Genomic DNA, 8,773 nt, shown 5'->3' with positions numbered 1-8,773 from the left:
GACACAACTCAACAACAACAAAATGCACTGTCTAGGGAAGCTAGGTGGCTCAGTCGATAGAGAATGCTGGGCAAAACTCATCTTCCTGAGCTCAAATCTGACCTTGGGCACTTACTAGCTGTGGACAAGTCACTTCACCCTGTTTGCCTCAGTGTCCTCATCTGTAAAATGAGTTGGAGAAGGGGATAGCAAACCACTCCAGTATCTTTGCCAAGAAAATCCCAGATGGAGTCACAAAGAGTTGGACATGACTGAAACGATTGAACAGAACCATTTCTTTCAGGTCAATGTCTTCTGGCAAGCCAGGCCAAAGGTTGAACTCATCCTCTAACTGATGTTCTTTTTCTCATTCCAGAATCATGATAAGGAATGAATCATCTGAGGGCCCAGGATCCAGACTTCTCAAACTCAAAAAGGCAGCTTCCAAGACTGGACCCATCTCAGGACCAATGCTTAATCGCCTACACTCAAGCAAAGATATTCAACAGAAGCAGCAGCCAAGGTCTCGAGCCTAGGTGCAGGGGTAGGGAGCTTGCAGCTTGGAGGTCACACGTGGTCCTCTGTGTCCTCAAGTGCAGCCCTTTGACTGAATCCAGACTTCACAGAACAAATCTGTGCTAAGCGCATTACAAACAGTATCTCATTTGACCTCATAACAACCCTGGGAGGTAGGTGCTGTTATTATCCCTATTTTACAGATGAAGAAACTGAGGCAAACAGGGTCACATGACTTGCCCAGGATCACACAGCTAGTAAGTGTCTGAGGCCACATTTGAACTCAGGTCTTCTGACTCCAGGTTCTCTATCCACTGTGCCAACTAGCTGCCTAGCATGATAAAACTGTGTTAGTTCTTCAAGATGATCATAGATGACTTTTCTAGATGTTTGCCAGCCATCTTTTTAATAATAGGTAACCTAGGTTTAAATATGTTCAAGAACAGCTAGGTGGTACAGTGGATGGAGCACTGGGACTAGAGTCTGGAAGACCTGAATTCAAATCCTGCCTCAGACGCTAACTAGCTGTGTGACCCTGGGCACGTCACTTAACCTCTGTTTGCCTCAGTTCCCTCCCTTGTAAAACAGGGATAATACTAGTACCTACCTCCCAGGGTTGTTATAAGGATCTCATGAGATAATAATTGTGAAGTGTCTGGCACATAGTAAGCCATTATTATTATTTCTAGGAACCTAAGTCAGTGGCCTGACTCCACTGTGGTTTGTCAGATAGTCACTCAAGTGACCATACTGCTTCTAATATCAAGATTTTTGTGAAGAAAGCACTTGGTAAACTATTATTATAGAAATTAGAATTATAGAAATGTGAGCTAGTCAACAGTGGTGAGCTTTCACAGGTGGAACAGTAGCCATTTCAGAACCAATTGGCTAAAATATTACATTTCTGTATTTGTTAGATTTAGACAGCAGGTGATCAATTTGAAACCTTGAAATGAATTCCATACCATGATTCAACTTGGTGTGGTACATGAGCTTAATTAAAGCCAAAGGTCATACAAATGAAAAAGGGAGACATTGGATCTTTAATCAGAATGCTTAAGGGAAATAGTTTGTTTTTAGCATTGCAAAGCGTAGATTTTTCAAAGTTCAACTTGGAGATTTCCTGTCTCTGCTGCTCAGCTGGAATCATTGAGTTTTCTGCTGTCAGGCAATAAAAGAGAATTGATATTTTATATTTAAATACATTTTAAAATCACGGTTTCCCCTTTCAGAATGTCCCTTCTAAAGAACCACAGCAATTAGGCATTTAGATAAAAATATACCTACTAGCTATGTAATATTATAGCCTGGTGAAACATGAATTTTTGGACAGATTTTTAAAAAAATTATTAGAATAGAAATAAAGGACAATGCCAGGAGACATGCAGCTTCTTGGCAGCAATTTAGTGAAGGGTGTTTCATTGACAGAGAAGAATTTGGTTCTAACTCTTATCACTGATAAAATACTAGCTGCTTAGCTAACACTTTGGAGAGCTTACTCCAATGCTCATTCTCATTTCTTGGTTCTCAGTCAACAATATTTGTTGTATGTGTGCAGAGTTTTTTATGTGGCAGTGGGAAGTTTATAGATGATTCTCTTAAAAATTCCTTTGAGCCCAAGGTCACAGAATTGGATTTAGAGCTAAAAGGGGCATTGGAGGTCATTGAGTCCAACCCCTTCATTTTACAGATAAGGATCTTGGGCCTAAATGGATTAAATGACTTACCCAGGGTCATACAGCTTGTTTGAGGACAGAGGTGAACTAGAGTCTTCCAGATTCCAGGGCTAGATTCCAGGTGTTCTCATTCATAATTGATCACCATGGGTTACATTAAACTACTTTTCTTATTCACAAGCCTAAGTCTGGTGAAAACTAACTCTGTCCCAGCCTCAATTCCCTAAATTCCATTATGACCTCCCTACTGTTAAACTTAAAAATTAAGGAGTTTTGGATAGAGATCTTTATTATCCTAATAAAGTAAGATAGGCAGCCCTTTAAAGTATAAACCTTATCTTGGAGCCACTTGCTTGAAGACATTTCTTTAAATGACCAGAGGTTTTCAATGCTCAGAGGAGCACTCCTGTTCTGGAGAGATTTATGGTACCCAGTTCCATCCACATTGTGAAGATCAATCGAATAGCCATTTTAGCAGCAAAGGTGACACTAATAACATATTGACATGGCTCACAATGGCACATAATATTTAAACGGGGCACCAGGGCAGCCTTGATTCACTTACTATAGGTACATTTCAGGCATTATTTCCTAAGTCCTATAAAGCTGAGGACACAGAGAGCAATATGCTCAGTTATTGATCCAAATGCAATTTAAAGTTGAAAGAATTTCAAGAGAAAAAATTAGATCCAAGTTTGGGCAATGATAACCGTACAGGTGGCACGTTTGACGTCATTTGAAGAGCTTCTAGGTCACAAACAGTAGACCATGAGTGAGCTCTATGGCCTGTGTCTGGCACATAGTGAGTGCTTAATAAATGCTTACCTATTGATTGATTTCTTACTAATGACACTCTCACTGAGTTTCCCAAACTATTTCTCATACTAAATACACCATTTTTTGGGTATCCATTCCAACAGATCCAGGAAAATACCAGACATGGTGTGCTGTAGAGCGTACATACCTGGGCCTGGGCCAAACCATTAAAGATTTGGGAACTTCTGGGCCTCTGTCAATCAGGCAAAAAGGAAAAAAATGCAATTAAACTGATGGAAGGACAAGTCAGTCAATCAATCAATAAGCATTTGTTAAGGGCCTCCTGTGTACTAGGCACAACCAGGTGGTGAAGCAGATAGAGCTCCAGGAAGTCAGAAGGACCTGAATTCAAATCCTTCCTCAGACACTTACTAACTGTGTGACCCTGGGCAAGTCACTTAACCCTGTTTGCCTTAGTTTCCTCATCTGTAAAATGAGCTGGAGAAGGAAAGGGCAAACAAACAAAAAAACACCAGATGGGGTCATGAAGAGTCAGACACAACTGAAACAACAACAAGAACATGTATTAGGCACTGTGCTAAGTGCTGGACCACAGTATACTTTGCTCAGAAATGCTGAGCAAATGACTGGCTGTTTACTGTAAACTTTACTAAAAGATGATTGCCACCTTTTTCCTGAGATGGCTTCTGGGAGTTGAGGGGATGTGGTGGCGAGAGGGGGATCTGTAGACCCTGGTGACCAATAACAATGGGTCAGGAGGCCAGGTAGATGAATTTTAAATGACAAGTTCAGTTTTTAGTGGCAATACTTTCTGTGATACTGTCATCATGTATTGATCCTCACTGGCAAGGTGAATGGTTGCAAACATTAAAATGCAGTCTCTTCTTTAAGGTTTTGCTACCAAGGATTCAAAGGAAGGAGGCAAAATATAACAGAAAGAATGCTGGATTTGAGGTATCAGAAAACCTGAGATGGATACCTGACTTTGCAAATGAAATAATAAATGTAAAGGCTCTATATAAATGCTAGCTATTCTCTTCTATTAGAATGTAAACTGCTAGAAGACAGGGACCATGATTTTGTCCCTTTTTTGCATCTTAGGTCTTAGTACAAAGCCTGGCATTTAGTAAGCACTTAATAAATGCTTGCTGAGTGACTGATTGTTACTTACTAGCTGTGTAATCTTAAACAAGTGATGATGGTTCTCTGAATCTCAGTTTCCCCTTCCAAAAAATGATGGGGCTTGACTAGACTCAATTCAATAAACATTCCATAGAACTATGGTATAATGGCAAGCAAAGTGGGACTTTTCGTTGTCTTTTGTTTTGGAGTGCTTCTCAGCACTAAGGCAATCAAGTACCTTTGACTGAGTCTTGCCTTTGTTTGTAGGAAGGCTAGTTAGGTCAAGAGAGGTGTGAAATCCTCAAAAGCTGTGGGACCTTCAAGAGGTATGAAGTGCTCTGACCCTGAAGAAGTGTATGTATACATTTTGTTTGGGGCTCACTCATTGGAAAGGTGTTGGTGTGGAGACTCTGGGTAGCCATCACAGAGCCCCCCCAGCTTTGAAAACCCAGATGTTGGTACTTCTCTCTCGGGTAACTGTATATAAGGCTTAGGTCAGACAACTAGAAGCCTGTCTGTTGATATCTTCTCTGTTTGTAATTTCTGTTTGCGTTTGCTCTGAAGTTCGGGGTGCTGACTTTTTTCCCTGAACTAAGTGAATGATATATGTATGTTTGATTAAGGTGAGATTATAAACCCCCTAAAGTTGCTTTCCTTAGAAAAGCTTATCAAAGAACCTGTGCTAGCAGCCCTCCTGTGTGCTGGTGTTATTGGTCTTACACACCCACAACAGTTGCTAGCAACATTCTTGATGCATGTGGAACCAGAAATTTAGAACCTTTGCTATGCTAGCCATGAAAAGGCAGGAATGGGCATAAAGATAAATGATATAGACCCTACCCTCCAGAAGCATGTATTGTACCTGTTTGCAAATAAATGTTATACAAAGTAGAGTTTGAAGGGCATAACAGGCAAGAGTGGACTGGTAAATGTTTAACAACCAGCTTGGGGGAGGGGAGAAAGAGGTGAGATTTACTCATCACGCATTTTTAAGTTTATTCTTCATTGTTAAGATTTTTCTCATCACTTTCTTAAGTCTAAAAAATCACCAAAACAATAAATCAAGACCTAATTTGTAGTGTGTGCTAATATCCAAGCTATAGATACTCACACTAAAAATTAATCAGTTCTCAAAGCTTTCTGCTTTGAGCTGGCTTCAGTATACCCCTGAAGTGCAATGAGAGGCTAGAAGTGGAAGGGACTGCTTCTAGATGGGGATCCAGGAAGGTGTCATGGAAGAGATACCATTTGAGCTGAGTTTTGAATGATGGGCAAGATTCTAACCAGGGTGGAGGTTGGGGGAAGGGTACTGTGGTTGGAAGAAATATGAGCAAAGGCACAGAGGTTGGAAAACATGCAAAATGTTTGGGGAATGCCAAGTGGTTCCATTGTGCTATAGAGGATCCAAAATAAGACTTGCCCAAGGGACCTACCCTGCTCTCCATTTACTTTTATGGGTTGGTAAAAACATTAACTAAAGCCTTCCCTTGGACACAATGTACACAAAGGCTTTAATCTCTCTCATACAGTGCTGGCCAGTGTCTAGATTAACCCCAAAGTTCTCTTCCCCACAAAGAGTGAAATCCTAAAATGAACTTACTCCTCTAATTGTCTGATGTTCTTTCTGGGGCCCTTTGGGCACTCATCTACTCCTGTACAAAAGATCTGAGTACTGAGATGGCAAGGTACTTGTGTCCTCTTGCTTTGGGTGACCATCAGCTCTAATTCTGCTTTTCTTCCTGCCTTGTGTCCATGCTAGATGCCAAATTTAGAGCTAAAAGAGATCTCCTATGCCATCTAGTCCAACCCGCTGTTTTTAGAGATGAGGAAATTGAGCCGGCCTTCAAAGAAGTAATACTTTTTATGAAGCTCAGCTTTCTGTTAGTCATGAAAGTAGATGGCCCATGGGCCCAAAACTTTATTTTAAAAATTTATTTATTCTTTGTTCTGACATTAACAAATATCAAATAAAATAGGCATTTCCACATGCATAAAGAAGAGCAGAAAAAGAAGATTGTAAATGAAAGTGCAGATATCTGTTCTGTATAGTTTGCTTTTCTTTATAAGTATATGATAAATTCAATAAGTAATTCTTAAAGCTGTCCTGCTTGTCTGTGATCCTTTCTGCCCTTCCTTCTGCTTTCCTTGGAGCATTAAAAAAAAAGCTGCAATGATCTCTTTTTTTTAACTTTTTTTTGAGGGGGACTATCCCTCTCCCTCTTACCAATCCACCAACCGAAATTGAAAAAGAAAAACAATGTTCACTGCAATAAACATGCACAGTAAAACAAAATAAATTCCTGCAATAACCATGTCCAAAAAATTAAGTCTCAAGTTGCACTTTAGTCTTTCTTCTATCAGGAGGTGGGTAATATGTTTCATCACGAGTCCTCTGGAATTCTATGGGTTAGAGTTCCTAAATCCTTCAAAGCTGTTTATCTTTACAATGTCTTTGTTATTGTATAAATTGTTCTTATGGTTCTGCTAACTTCACTCTGCATCATTTCATGCCAGTCTTCCCAGGTTTCTCTGAAACCATCCCTTTCATCATTTATTTCAGCACAAAATTACTCTGTTACAAGAAGAAACAAAGATAGTGGGGGTGGAGATGGGGGTGGGGGTCAGAATGAGAGTAGGAGGAGCAGCAATGCTTGCCTTTGTGCACCTTCACTCTTGTCCCTCCTTAAGGGAAGAGAAAGGATCTGCTGCTTCAAGTCACATCCCTGAAACAGGATGGTGAAGGTCAAGAGTCAACAGATTTGGCTATATTGGGCACCTGGTGATCAGGGCTACATTCAACTCAGATGGAGTAGATATTGCAGCCATCACTGACCCACTAACTGACCTCAACTACATGGTTTATGTAGTTATGTGATTCCACCCATGGCCAGTTCAAGGGCACTGCCAAGGCTGAGAATGGAAAGCAGGTGATCAATGGAAAAGCCATTACCATCTTCCAGGGGTGGGATCCTACCAGTATCAAATGGGGAGATGCTGGTACTGAGCGTGTTGTAGAGTCCCCTGGTCCAGTCATCCTGATGAATATCCAGTCGCTGGATCCAGATGGCTCTGGAGGAGAAGGTGAGGCTGGTGACCTTGCGTAGCCCTCCCTCACTGAAATCAAGGCAGCTGCAAATCATGTCATCATTTCTCTGATGCCATGGTCCTGGGGCTCACGCGAAGGGTAGAGCCAAGCAGGTCATTATCTCTGCCCCTTCTGCTGATGCCCCAATGTTTGTGATGGGAATGAACCATGAGAGAGATATAATAATTCCCTTTAGATTGTCAGCAATGCCTCTTGGACTACCAACTGCTTGGCCCCTTTGGCCAAGGTCATTCATGACAACATTGACATTGTGGAAGAACTCAAGACTGCAATCCATTAGTCCATTACTGCTACCCAGAAGACAGTAGATAGCCCCTCTGGCAAGCTATGGTGTGATGGATGTAGTACTGCCTAAAACATCATCCCTGCTTCCAATGGTACTGCTAAGGCTGTGGGCAAGGTCATACAGCTCACAGGCATGGCCTTCCAGGTTCCCACTCCCAGTGTATCTGTCGTGGATCTGACCTACCGCCTGGAGAAACCTGCCAAATATGATGATATTAAGAAAGTGGTGAAGCAAACATCAGAGGGATCTTTGAAGGGCATTTTGGGCTACATAGAGGACCAGATTATATCCTGTGACTTTAGCAGTGACACCCACTCTTCTACCTTTGATGCTGGTGCTGGTATTACCCTCAGTGACCATTTTGTCAAGCTCATTTCCTGGTATGACAAGTATGGTTATAACAAACACATAGAGGTTCTACATGGCCTCCAAAGAGTAAAGTGGAAAGCCATGGATCTTCAGCCCCAGCCAAAAAGGGAGTTCCACCAGCAGGGAGTCCACATCCCTAACCTGTGTTCCTATATTGGAGATCCCACGCCCCATTCACATCCTTGTCCCAAAGCATCTCTGTAGTAGGGGGGGAGAAGCCTAGAGTCCTATATTATGTGCCATCAATAAAGTCACCATATTCAGTATACAAAATATTATTCTGTTACATTTATGTACCATGCTTTTTCAGCCATTCCCCAATGCCATAACAAAGAGAGATGCAATAAAAATTTTTGTGCATATGGATCCTTCTCTTTCTTTGGTCTCTTTAGAGTATTGAGCCCTGAAATGAGGACAAATAGGAGTAACCAATTGTGAAAAATGGTAAGTGGTCCCAGTGCTGAAGGAGGAATGCTTTCAAATGGCCAAGTGTAGTTACCACTCTGATTGTTGGCCTAACAAAAAACAAGCAATAAACCACAGCAGAAATGTAATATGACCATCCTATTCTCTACAATCATTTTTATTTGGCTTTTCTAGTATTAGGGGTAAAATTTTGAATATTTATTATAGACACAACTAATGCAGATGGGGAAAGTAGAGAGGGTAGGATCTATAAATCTGGATAGGGCCATAGCAGATTTTTTTTAAACTTCATGATTTTTTAAAAAACTATATACAAGTCTGTCTCATTCTTTCTCCTTTTCCTTCACGTTTTTTTTTATGAACTCAGTAATAATATGGGTAACATGAATAGTCACACTGATGTTCTATAAAACCCATATTTTTCATTCATTATACCTTTTTTGTATCCCTAGTGCTGTATCCCTGGTACATAGAAGGCAACTTAATAAATCTTTATTGACTGATTGACTGAGTAAC

General features: G+C 40.9%; 1 pseudogene; it reads left to right on the top strand.

The window, feature by feature from the left end:
- The first annotated feature begins 6,381 nt into the window (after nt 1–6,381).
- On the top strand, nt 6,382–8,035 carry LOC118857692 (annotated as a pseudogene).
- The last annotated feature ends 738 nt before the right edge of the window (nt 8,036–8,773 follow it).

This window comes from Trichosurus vulpecula, chromosome 7 (genome assembly GCF_011100635.1).
Source record: "Trichosurus vulpecula isolate mTriVul1 chromosome 7, mTriVul1.pri, whole genome shotgun sequence".
In the NCBI taxonomy this organism is placed as follows: Eukaryota; Metazoa; Chordata; class Mammalia; order Diprotodontia; family Phalangeridae; genus Trichosurus; species Trichosurus vulpecula.
Note: the sequence above shows the minus strand (reverse complement) of the source record. Positions and strands in the feature narration are given on the sequence as shown.